The 13,086-nt window shown below is 47.4% G+C and overlaps 1 pseudogene; it reads left to right on the top strand.

Moving 5' to 3' along the window:
• Positions 1 to 6,098: 6,098 nt before the first annotated feature.
• Positions 6,099 to 10,591, top strand: LOC149367065 (uncharacterized; annotated as a pseudogene).
• The last annotated feature ends 2,495 nt before the right edge of the window (positions 10,592 to 13,086 follow it).

Below are 13,086 nucleotides of genomic sequence, written 5' to 3'. Positions count from 1 at the left end.
AGAGGCCGCCACGGCCACGGCGACCTGCCTTTCCTCCTGCCAGCGGGGACAGGAGGGGTAGTTGGCAGGGTGTTGGCCACCACAGTTGGTGCAGCGGGGCTCCGTAGCGCTGCACCGATCCGTCTGCACCCCGCCTGCATCGTGGCGTCTCCCGGCAGCTGGCCGTCACGTGGTCCAGGCGGCCGCATCGGCCACACTGGATGGGCCGTGGTCGTGCGGGGCGGACAGGTAGCCGCAACTTGTAGAGGGCCACGTGGGGAGGCGGGACCGGTGCGTCAAACCGGATGTGGAGGGTAGTTCCCTGTCCCCGGTGGACAGCCAGGATGGGTGTTGGGGCCTCCAGGACAGCCGACAGCTCCTCGTCCGGTATGTCCGCAGGCACCCCATGGACGAAGCCGAAGGACGTGTTTTTGTCCGCCGCCCTGCGGGCCCGGACCTCGATGCCTGCCAGGGAGGTCTTTTGGATGAGCTCGGCCAGGCACTCTGGGGAGCCCGCATCCACGGCGACAATGTTGCGTCGCTCGTTTACACGCACTGAGACGACCCCAGAGTGCGCAGATGCCTCCTGTGCTATGGCGAAGCGGCATTGGCCCGCAAAGGCACCCTTGGATGCCCGGGGCCGGAAGAGCACCGTGCCCGTGATGTTAGCATGATGCTCGGGCTGTAGCTGCAGGCGGCGTGGTCCACGGCGTTTCTTCTTTGTCTGCTGTAGACTCCGCGGCCCCTCTTGGTCTCTCCCTGGTGAGTGGCAGGATGGGGGTCTTGTTGCCCTGTGAGGGTGGTGGCCAGGGAAAGCGTTGGTGGGGAATCCCCCACTGGTGGTGTCTTGCCCCAGGTTGACAGGAACCTCCTTCATGACTGCTGGCGGGTTGGAGGCCTGGGAGGAGGAGGCTGTTGCAGGAGGCTCCACCAAGGGCCCCGACGAAGAGGGGGGGGCCAGGGCAGTGGTGGGCTCCTCCTGAGCCTTCATAGCTTGCTGTGCGGGCTCACATTTCTCACAAGAAACTCACATTTCTACCACACATTAACAACCTTAAAAAGAAAGCTTCTCAAGTCCTCAATATCTTAAAAGTGCTCTCACGGAAGCGGTGGGGGTCCGGTAGAGGAAGCCTGTTACAAATATATCGCTCTCTGGTGCGCTCCAAGCTGGACTACGGGTGCATAGTATATGGTTCGGCAAGAGCATCCTACTTAAAAAGATTAGACCCCATTCATAATCTTGGTCTGCGCCTATCATCTGGAGCATACAGAACATCACCAGTAGCCAGCCTATACGTTGAAACTAATGAGCCCGCTCTTGAGGACCGAAGAATCGCACTAACATGCACATACGTCTTAAAAATCCGTTCTCTTCCGAAACATCTCTGCCATCCGGTTGTCACCAAGTGCCCATCTAAAAGATTATTCATCAACAAACCACATTCTATCAGACCATTACTATTGCGCTTTGAAGACAAATGTGAAGAGCTAACAGTACTAGACTGCTTACCGAATATTGCACAAAGGAATGAATATATACCACCATGGTACAGCCTGCCTTCAGTATGTGACCTCACAATGACACATTTAGATAAAAAGCAAACGCCAAATGAGTACATATTACAGGAATTCTTTGCACTACAAGAAAAATATGACACCTACATTGAATTTTATACCGATGGCTCAAAAACAGAAAGTCACGTTGGAAGTGCAGTAATCCAAGGAAAAAACAAACAGATAATGCGACTACCAGAATGCGCATCGGTTTTTACTGCTGAGTGTTATGCCATCTTTGTAGCTGTGGAAAAAATAGTAAGAGAGAATATCAAAAATAGCATCATTTACACCGACTCCCTGAGCATGCTTAAAGCACTGCACTCCAGAAATGCTGCTGAACCCATAATAGGAAACATCATACATAACATTGTTAAAATCACAAAACAAAAACATAACATTAAATTCTGCTGGGTTCCTAGCCATGTTGGAATCGTAGGTAATGAGAAAGCAGATGTATGCGCTGCACAAGCCCGGAATGGCCAAATAAAGCAAGTGAACATACCGCACAGGAATTGTTTAAAGTTTATCACCAGTAAACGCAGAAATGAGTGGCAGGCTGCATGGCAAGAACACGTAAACAACAAACTACATTCTGTGAAACCAATTTTAGGGGAATGGCAATCGTGTAGGCATCAAGAACGTTTTACCGAAGTTATTTTATGTCGGCTCCGCATTGGACACACCCACCTCACGCACAGCTTTCTACTAACCAAACAGAACAAACCTCTCTGTGACGTGTGGTGCTGAACTCACGGTGAACCACATTTTAATTTCATGTATAAAGCTAGAAGAACTAAGAAAGAAATATTTTACAACATTTTACAGGGAAAGCATCCCTTTACACCCCATGTTACTTTTAGGTGATCGAGCACTGGTTGACATCTCTTGTATTTTTAGGTTTCTTAAGGAAGCCAGCGTTTTAAACAAACTGTAAGTATAAAAGCTTCACCTTTAACAAAAACTCTAACCTTGTGTTTGGCGCATCATAGCCTCAGTTGCTTTTGCGCCATTAAAATCAATATAACTAACTAACTGAGGGTGAATCTGTCAGCTAGACGCATTCGCGCTCGCAGTTTAAGTGCAGGCGGGAAACTCACACGCGGCACTCCCACTGGTATGCAGGCGGCTCCTCGCACTCCTGCTTCACACGCCCATTGAGGGTGAATCTGTCAGCTAGACGCATTCGCGCTCGCAGTTTAAGTGCAGGCGGCAAACTCACACGCGGCACTCCCACTGGTATGCAGGCGGCTCCTCGCACTCCTGCTTCACACACACGCCCATTGAGGGTGAATCTGTCAGCTAGACGCATTCGCGCTCGCAGTTTAAGTGCAGGCGGGAAACTCACACGCGGCACTCACACTGGTATGCAGACGGCTCCTCGCACTCCTGCTTCACACACGCCCATTGAGGGTGAATCTGTCAGCTAGACGCATTCGCGCTCGCAGTTTAAGTGCAGGCGGGAAACTCACACGCGGCACTCACACTGGTATGCAGACGGCTCCTCGCACTCCTGCTTCTGCTTCACACACGCCCATTGAGGGTGAATCTGTCAGCTAGACGCATTCGCGCTCGCAGTTTAAGTGCAGGCGGGAAATTCACACGCGGCACTCACACTGGTATGCAGACGGCTCCTCGCACTCCTGCTTCTGCTTCACACGCGCACGCCCATTGAGGGTGAATCTGTCAGCTAGACGCATTCGCGCTCGCAGTTTAAGTGCAGGCGGGAAACTCACACGCGGCACTCCCACTGGTATGCAGGCGGCTCCTGGCACTCCTGCTTCACACACACACGCCCATTGAGGGTGAATCTGTCAGCTAGACGCATTCGCGCTCGCAGTTTAAGTGCAGGCGGGAAACTCACACGCGGCACTCACACTGGTATGCAGACGGCTCCTCGCACTCCTGCTTCTGCTTCACACACGCCCATTGAGGGTGAATCTGTCAGCTAGACGCATTCGCGCTCGCAGTTTAAGTGCAGGCGGGAAATTCACACGCGGCACTCACACTGGTATGCAGACGGCTCCTCGCACTCCTGCTTCTGCTTCACACACGCCCATTGAGGGTGAATCTGTCAGCTAGACGCATTCGCGCTCGCAGTTTAAGTGCAGGCGGGAAACTCACACGCGGCACTCCCACTGGTATGCAGGTGGCTCCTCGCACTCCTGCTTCACACACACACGCCCATTGAGGGTGAATCTGTCAGCTAGACGCATTCGCGCTCGCAGTTTAAGTGCAGGCGGGAAATTCACACGCGGCACTCACACTGGTATGCAGACGGCTCCTCGCACTCCTGCTTCTGCTTCACACACGCCCATTGAGGGTGAATCTGTCAGCTAGACGCATTCGCGCTCGCAGTTTAAGTGCAGGCGGGAAACTCACACGCGGCACTCACACTGGTATGCAGGCGGCTCCTCGCACTCCTGCTTCACACACGCCCATTGAGGGTGAATCTGTCAGCTAGACGCATTCGCGCTCGCAGTTTAAGTGCAGGCGGGAAACTCACACGCGGCACTCACACTGGTATGCAGACGGCTCCTCGCACTCCTGCTTCACACACGGCCATTGAGGGTGAATCTGTCAGCTAGACGCATTCGCGCTCGCAGTTTAAGTGCAGGCGGGAAACTCACACGCGGCACTCACACTGGTATGCAGACGGCTCCTCGCACTCCTGCTTCACACACGCCCATTGAGGGTGAATCTGTCAGCTAGACGCATTCGCGCTCGCAGTTTAAGTGCAGGCGGGAAACTCACACGCGGCACTCACACAGGTATGCAGACGGCTCCTGGCACTCCTGCTTCACACGCGCACGCCCATTGAGGGTGAATCTGTCAGCTAGACGCATTCGCGCTCGCAGTTTAAGTGCAGGCGGGAAACTCACACGCGGCACTCACACTGGTATGCAGGTGGCTCCTCGCACTCCTGCTTCACACACACGCCCATTGAGGGTGAATCTGTCAGCTAGACGCATTCGCGCTCGCAGTTTAAGTGCAGGCGGGAAACTCACACGCGGCACTCACACTGGTATGCAGACGGCTCCTCGCACTCCTGCTTCACACACACGCCCATTGAGGGTAAACAGCAGTGAGCGAATTAAGTGTGTATTCGTTTACCTCAATGTGCGCTACGTCTTTCTTGCTATCATGTAACACTTATATCTGCTCCTGAAGATGAGGAGGATTGGAAGTTCTATAAGCATAGGTAGCTTTGCATCGCATAATCAAAATGAATTGCCTGTATTAGTGTCATTTATGACTCGTTCATTACATGGTCGCTGTATTGTTGCAACATGATCGAGGCACAAGATGAGAGCACAATTACACGAGATGAATAGTCCGCAATTAAGCATTTTCATTGCTTTGTGCCACCTTTTAAGTTTCATATTAATGCTTGTTTTCCCGTATTTTTCAGTGTATAAGCTAGCCGCACCCCTCTCCAAACGGCTGTTTTTTTGAAAAAAAAAAACAAACAAAACATACATGAGTCGCAGCAGTGTATAAAGACAAACCTGTTCATTCGGTAGAAAACTGCTCAAGGATCACGTTGGGAGAAAGTGCGATGAAAATGCTTGCGGCGGCCACTGCTTCAGCGCGTATCCCTTGATAGGCAGTGCTGACACACATGCATGTATACCATCCAAAGTTGACAGTACTTTTCAAAAATGTTTTTTTCGATAGCATGGTTAATGTGCACAACGGTATTTACAGAGGGCATTTAGGCAAAACTATCGAAGCCTTCCCCCTCGGAGTCACAAAGAAATATAGCAGCAAAATTCACCACTACTATGGCCATCATTTGATCCCTATGGTAAGAACAGCTCTTCCTCTAAGTGTGATAAACTGAACGAGATGGTAGTTTTACTATATTGCTAGCAAACACACCACTGGGTAATGATGAGCATTGCATTTGCGACACTTCAGTTCAGCAAAAAAACTGCAATATGGTGATTATATATGGCTTACACGGCATATGCCTCAGAATAAAAAATGAGGTTCTACACCCAGTGACACACAGGAGCTTGCATGTTATCAATGCAATATAACAGCTGTTGATATCAGCAGTACACAGGATAATGTTCAGGCCTAGTTGACAGCGTTTCGTATTTTTCACCCCTTCATCAGTCTCTGTGATTCAAATCACTTCATGCATTAGACCTGCACACGAAGGAAGCATGACTCAGTGACCAATACACTCTGGAGGTATATTTTCTTGCAACAATGGTCGTTTTGATCAGACAGCCTTATCACATAGTCAGGTAAGACTATGCTACCCGCACAAGACCAACAGTAGCTAGGGTCTATGCCCTGCAGTGAGCATAACCAGCCGGGGAATGGTGGCAATAATAAACTTCTCTGAACTATACAGTTTTCCTCTCAGACCCTTATGTTCAAGCCTACGTCTCAACTTCAATGATGTGTGCTAATGTTTGTGTCTCTGTATACTTGTACCTACCATCTTTTGAGTAAATCACAAACTGGCAACATAATTTCATCACGCATTCATGTACATGTGGTACTGTTCAAAGTTATTCACTTCAGTGCTCCCCCGCAGGGAGGCGTCTGCAGCATGCAGACGTTGGTGAGTGGCGACACCACGGGGTTAACCCGAGCATCCGCAGGGACATCCCCGCAGGGGGATGATGGTGAACAATGCGTCACCACGGACCCGAGCATCCGCGCTTAGCCGTGCGTGGCATTGCCGTGTCCGGGGAAAAGGGGATCCTGGTGGTTGAGCCGATGCCGAGCGTTTGGACCCTTAAGGCCCCTCGGCGGAGGCAACACACCACTTTGGCCCCAGCTTCCTGTAGACGGCACCTCCGGCCTGACCCAACCGGGGGAAATCGGCAGTCGCCTTTTCCTGTCCTCCCCTCTATCTTTGACTTTCCTATTTCCTTCCTTACAACTTTCCTGTATCCTCCTCTCTTCTTAGTTTTTTCCCTTTTTTCCTGGCGGCGAGGGTTAACCTTGTGTGGCCAACTAACCTGAGTTGCGTCATATTGGGTTATAGTTGAGGTGTACAGCTGGCGTGGGCAGGACTTGCTCGCAAGTTCCTGTCCCGTCCCCTCGTTGGGCTCCATGGTGGGTGGCTGGCACCACGGCCGAACAACACATATTTTTCATGGCTCCCCCCTTTTCCAAACCAGATCGCCCTCATAAAAGAGGGCGGAACGAGGCAACTGCAGAGTTTTTCGAAAAACCGAAACCATTTCCAAAATTTCACGTTCTTCATAGCGAAGAAACTGAAAAAACCGCAAGAACCATGTCCCCATTCTTAGTTGCAAAAAGTCTAACTGAGGCCTTGGGTCCCGGGTACAAACTGTCTAAAATGCCAAGTGGTGACCTGCTCCTTGAACTCAGAGACACTGCCCAATACTCAAAACTTTCCAGCCTAGTGTCCATCGGGGAAATCCCTGTATCAGTTACAGCACACCGATCTCTGAACACCGTCCGTGGTGTGATATCCGAAGCAGATTTCATTCACCTCACCGAGGAAGAGATGCTTGAAGGCCTCAAAGAACAGAATGTCATAAGTGTGTATCGTATCAAAATAAGAAAAGACAACAAAGAGATACCTACAAAGCACCTAGTACTGACTTTCAACTCAAGCACACTCCCCGAATCCATAGAAGCTGGCTACCTTAAAATAAATGTCAGACATTACATCCCAAACCCACGCAGGTGCTTCAAATGTCAACGGTACGGTCATGGGTCTCAAAGCTGCCGTGGCCGCGAAACTTGCGCTAAATGTGCATCAAAAGAACACGCTTCCGACAACTGTGAAGGAGCAGCACCTCGCTGCGCAAACTGTGAAGGCGATCATCCCGCCTATTCGAGGTCATGTCCATCGTGGAAAAATGAAAAAGAAATTGTTACAATCAAAACAAAACAGAATATCACATTTAAGGAAGCGCGACGACTGTTTTACGCAAAGAACAGCTTCAACTTTTCCACAAAAACAAACTTTGCTGATGTGGTGCGCAGGGGCGGCGCACCACACAGCACTCCGGCATCTGCCCAGGCCACCTTCACGGAGCCTGTGGCAGTGCCATCAACGCCCCAGGCAGAGACAGTGAACGCTGCTCTGCCATCCCCAAAGCAGGGAGCGCCGGCTCACGGGTCGGCACCCAGCAGGACTTCCCCCCGTCGGGGGAGGCCTGACACTAACACATCCGCGGCTTCCCCGCGGTCCACCAGCACCTCTAGTGAGGTGATGGAGGTAACTCCCGATCCGCCCGCTTTGCAGCGGCGGAACCGCTCTCTTGAGCGAAGAATAGACAGGACCCCAATAACGGGCCCAGAAAACAAGTAAATCCCTTCAATCCTCACTCAAAAATATAAACATGACTTTCCTACTTCAATGGAACTGTAGAGGATTGCTCAGGAATTACAATGATATCACACATTTTCTTGGCTCAATGTTTCCTGTAGCTTTATGTCTTCAGGAAACCAACCTCGGTCCACAACATACGAATATCCTGAGACATTATCAAACATTCCGACGTGATCGCGAGCATGCTAACAGACTCTCAGGAGGCGTCGCAATCGTCACTCAGAGCGGCGTCCCTGCTAAAAAAATCAATCTTAACACAAAACTGGAAGCGGTTGCGGTTAGCGTCGTGAGCTACAAAACCATAACTATATGTTCTCTATATCTTCCCCCGCACATGACATTAACAATACAAGATTTAGAAGGCTTGATAAATGAACTACCGGAGCCATTCCTGGTAGTTGGCGATTTTAATGCTCACTCACCGTTCTGGGGAAGCGAACGCTGTGACTCGAGGGGCCAAATAATCGAAGATTTTATCCTCTCAAATAATATCTGTCTTTTAAATACGGGAAAAGCCACATATTGCTGTCCAAGCTCAGCAAAAATGAGCTCTCTCGATTTAGCTTTCACATCACCATTACTTTTTAACGATTTTAAATGGGATGTTTTAAATGACCCCATGGGCAGCGATCACTTACCTACCGTCATCAGGCTCTCATCGTCCACTCCAATCATCCCCACAAGGCCACGGCGCTGGAAACTTCAGCTCGCCAACTGGTCACTTTTTACAAAAAGTGCCACTCTGGAAAAGGAATTTTGTGACGACCTTAGCACAGATGAAATTAATGAGAAGTTTACTGAATGCATAATATCGGCCGCAACACTCGCTATACCACAAACAACAGGACTTGCACAAAAGAAACACAAAGTGTGGTGGACAAAAGAATGCACATTAGCAAAAAAACAACAAAAGAAAGCCTGGAGCGCTCTGCGTCGATGTCCCACTGCAGAGAACTTACTTACCTTTAAGAAGGCAAAAGCCAGAGCGCGGTATGTGCGAAGAAATGCAGAAAAAACCTCTTGGCAGAAATATGTCTCCTCAATAAACAGCTCAACAACATCAAAGAAAATGTGGGAAAAAGTTCGTAAATTTACTGGTGACCATACCCCTTTCACACTTCCTCTCTTGACAGCACCCGGGACACAAACATCTTTAGAAGAACAGGCCAACATATTGGGCGAACATTTTGCTGAGATCTCAAGCTCATCCAATTACACAAACACATTTCAGAAACACAAAGCAATAGCTGAAAAACAAAAATTTCCATCTGGAGCAGGTGTACACGAGGATTATAACCAGCCTCTCACACTACAAGAATTAAATAAAGTATTATCTTCTGGAAAAAAGACAGCACCAGGACCAGACAACGTGCATTACGCTATGCTTGCACATCTCTCCGAGGCTGCTGTAGAGGCACTGTTAAAATTCTTTAATAAAATCTGGATAACTGGAAATATACCTGACGAGTGGAAAAAAGCAGTCATAATACCTTTTCTCAAACCCGGAAAACCACCAACAAGTCCTAGCAGTTATAGACCAATAGCCCTCACCAGCTGCATTGCTAAATCTTTCGAAAGTGTAATAAACATTAGACTAACCTTCGTACTTGAATCTCGGCAACTACTAGATAAACACCAATGTGGGTTTAAGAAAACATGCTGCACCACAGATCATCTTGTCCGCCTAGAAAACACCATCCGGGAGGCGTTCATCCACAAGCAGCACTGTATTGGGGTCTTCTTCGACTTGGAGAAGGCCTACGATACTACGTGGAAGTTCGGCATCCTCCGTGACCTAGCAGAGCTAGGTATCCGCGGCAGGATGTTGAACTGCTTGAACGACTTCCTGACTAACCGCACATTCCGAGTCCGCCTAGGAGCAACTATCTCCATGACTTTCACCCAAGAGAACGGCGTACCCCAGGGGTGCATTCTAAGCACGACACTCTTCATAGTAAAAATGAATTCTTTAGCTAAAGTAATACCCAAGTCCATAATGTATTCAGTTTATGTAGATGACCTACAAATAGCATGCACGTCCTCCAGTATATCAACCTGTGAGAGACAAATACAAATCACACTAAATAAACTAGGTTCTTGGGCAGACAGAAATGGATTTAAATTTTCTCCTCAAAAAACAGTAGCTGTCCTTTTCTCATTGCGACGAGGCCTACAGGTCGATCCCAGTCTATACCTGAATCACACTGCGCTACCAATTAAACAAGAACACAAATTTTTAGGCCTAACTTTCGACAAGAAACTCACATTTCTACCACACATTAATAACCTTAAAAAGAAAGCTTCTCAAGTCCTCAATATATTAAAAGTTCTCTCACGGAAGCGGTGGGGGTCCGATAGAGCAAGCCTTTTACAAATATATCGCTCTCTGGTGCGCTCCAAGCTGGACTACGGGTGCATAGTATATGGTTCAGCAAGAGCATCCTACTTGAAAAGATTAGACCCCATTCATAATCTTGGTTTGCGCCTATCATCTGGAGCGTACAGAACATCACCAGTAGCCAGCCTATACGTTGAAACTAATGAGCCCGCTCTTGAGGACCGAAGAATCGCACTAACATGCACATACGTCTTAAAAATCCGTTCTCTTCCGAAACATCTCTGTCATCCAGTTGTCACCAAGTGCCCATCTAAAAGATTATTCATCAACAAACCACATTCTATCAGACCATTACTGCTGCGCTTTGAAGATAAATGTGAAGAGCTAACAATACTAGACTGCTTACCGAATATTGCACAAAGGAATGAATATTTACCACCATGGTACAGCCTGCCTTCAGTATGTGACCTCACAATGACACATTTAGATAAAAAGCAAACGCCAAATGAGTACATATTACAGGAATTCTTTGCACTACAAGAAAAGTATCACACTTACATTGAATTTTATACCGATGGCTCAAAAACAGAAAGTCACGTTGGAAGTGCAGTAATCCAAGGAAAAAACAAACAGATAATGCGACTACCAGAATTCGCATCGGTTTTTACTGCTGAGTGTTATGCCATCTTTGTAGCTGTAGAAAAAATAGTAAGAGAAAACATCAAAAATAGCATCATTTACACCGATTCCCTGAGTATGCTCAAAGCACTGCACTCCAGAAATGCTGCTGAACCCATAATAGGTAACATCATACATAGCATTGTTAAAATCACAAAACAAAAACATAACATTAAATTCTGCTGGGTTCCTAACCATGTTGGAATCGTAGGTAATGAAAAAGCAGATGTATGCGCTGCAAAAGGCCGGAATGGCCAAATAAAACAAGTGAGCATACCGCACAGGGATTGCTTAAAGTTTATCAACAGTAAACTCAGAAATAAGTGGCAGGCCGCATGGCAAGATCACGTAAACAACAAATTAAATTCTGTGAAACCAATTTTAGGGGAATGGCAATCATGTAGGCATCAAGAACGTTTTACCGAAGTTATTTTATGTCGGCTCCGCATTGGACACACCCACCTTACGCACAACTTTCTGCTAGCCAAACAAAACAAACCTCTCTGTGAAATGTGTGGTGCTGAACTCACAGTGAACCACATTTTAATTTCATGCATAAAACTAGAAGAACTAAGAAAGAAATATTTCACAACATTTTACAGGGAAAGCATCCCATTACACCCCATGCTACTCTTAGGTGATCGAGCACTGGTTGATATTTCATGTATTTTTAGGTTTCTCAAGGAAACCAACGTTTTAAACAAACTATAAGTATTTTTAGAAAGCTTCACCATTAACAAAAACTCTAACCTTGTGTTTGGCGCAGCATAGCCTCAGTTGCTTTTGCGCCATAAAAATCAATATAACTAACTAACTAACTAACTAACTAACTCACTTCAGTGCTGCCTTAAAATGCAACTTGACATGCCAGATTCAAGTCATTTCATTTCTAGATGCAATGTTTAGCACAAGAACGCCTTCAAAAGTGTGCTATTAATTTAACCTTTCACTTGTGTTCAGTACGTCTTCATTAAAGCACCCTTAATGGAATAAAAAACCTTTAAGATTCTATCAATAACACCTAGGTCTTCTTACCAAAGTTCACCAAGCACATTGAGCTTGAAAGCACATGTACCTGCAAGGCCAGCAGCCATTTACACCCCCTCGGCACGCACTAAAAATGCCAGTGAGGCAAAATTTTATCAGTCATCTTTTGGTTTGTCTTGTGCGGCTCCCCTTGATTGCATTCTTGTTCATAGCACAGTACAGTGCAGTGACAAACTTATACTTGTAGCAGGACATTAGTTGATGTGGTTGCTTTAGTTTCTCTAACCCTAAGATTCGTAAAGTGGGTTTCGTGGAATCCCAGGGTTCCTCTTGGGGCTCCCTGAGAACCTTAATCCATACATATTTCTTGCCTGTTCTTCATCTAACCTTATTCTCAGACTGATAAATGTTTACTTGTGGCTTACATTATGCAGCTAGCCTAAATAATTGAATGTACCTTTTTTTTGAAGCGCTGCAAATCTGCAGGCTCTATTTTTTCATGCATTTAAGGCAGGAAGGTATGGAAGTAAAAAAAAACTAGTGAAGTTTTTCAGCCCTTCTTGAAAGCTGTTGGTGTTCCTCACTGCTAAAATAATTGAAGACTCCTGTATTAAAGGTGCACTGAAGAGGATTCTGAACATGTCTTTTTGCCGCGGGAACTCGATCCACACGTTCTTAGCATTCTTAGAAACAGTGACTTATTGCATTGTGTGGCCGATTTCCCTAATTAAATCGAATTAACGTCCGGCTCCCGCCTTATTTTTAAAATTCTGCCTCGTACGGTGGGCGGAGTCGACCAACGCGTGGAGCGCCTTTCACCCAGTCCCATGGAGGCTTTGCTTTCGCTTTATTTTGTTTTTTAGGTTTCCATGAATAAATAGTTTCATTTGCAGATAATATAACCGCAAAATAAGCCCAAAGAAATAAAAATACGCGCGGACTATTTGCTACTACAGACTACTGCGTATCACTCCGCCGATGGCAGAGCGGCAAGCCGCCACGGGACTGGGTGAAAGGCGCTCCACGCGTTGGTCGACTCCGCCCACCGTACGAGGCAGAATTAAAAAAAAAAAGGCGGGAGCCGGACGTTAATTCGATTTAATTGGGGAAATCGGCCACACAGGGCAGTAAATCGCAGTTTCTAAGAAAGCTCAGAACGTGTAGATCGAGTTCCCGCGGCAAAAAGACAAGTTCACATTCCTCTTCAGTGCACCTTTAA

This window comes from Amblyomma mixtum, chromosome 1 (genome assembly GCF_055824585.1).
Source record: "Amblyomma mixtum isolate Tamu chromosome 1, ASM5582458v1, whole genome shotgun sequence".
NCBI classification, from domain to species: domain Eukaryota; kingdom Metazoa; phylum Arthropoda; class Arachnida; order Ixodida; family Ixodidae; genus Amblyomma; species Amblyomma mixtum.
Note: the sequence above shows the minus strand (reverse complement) of the source record. Positions and strands in the feature narration are given on the sequence as shown.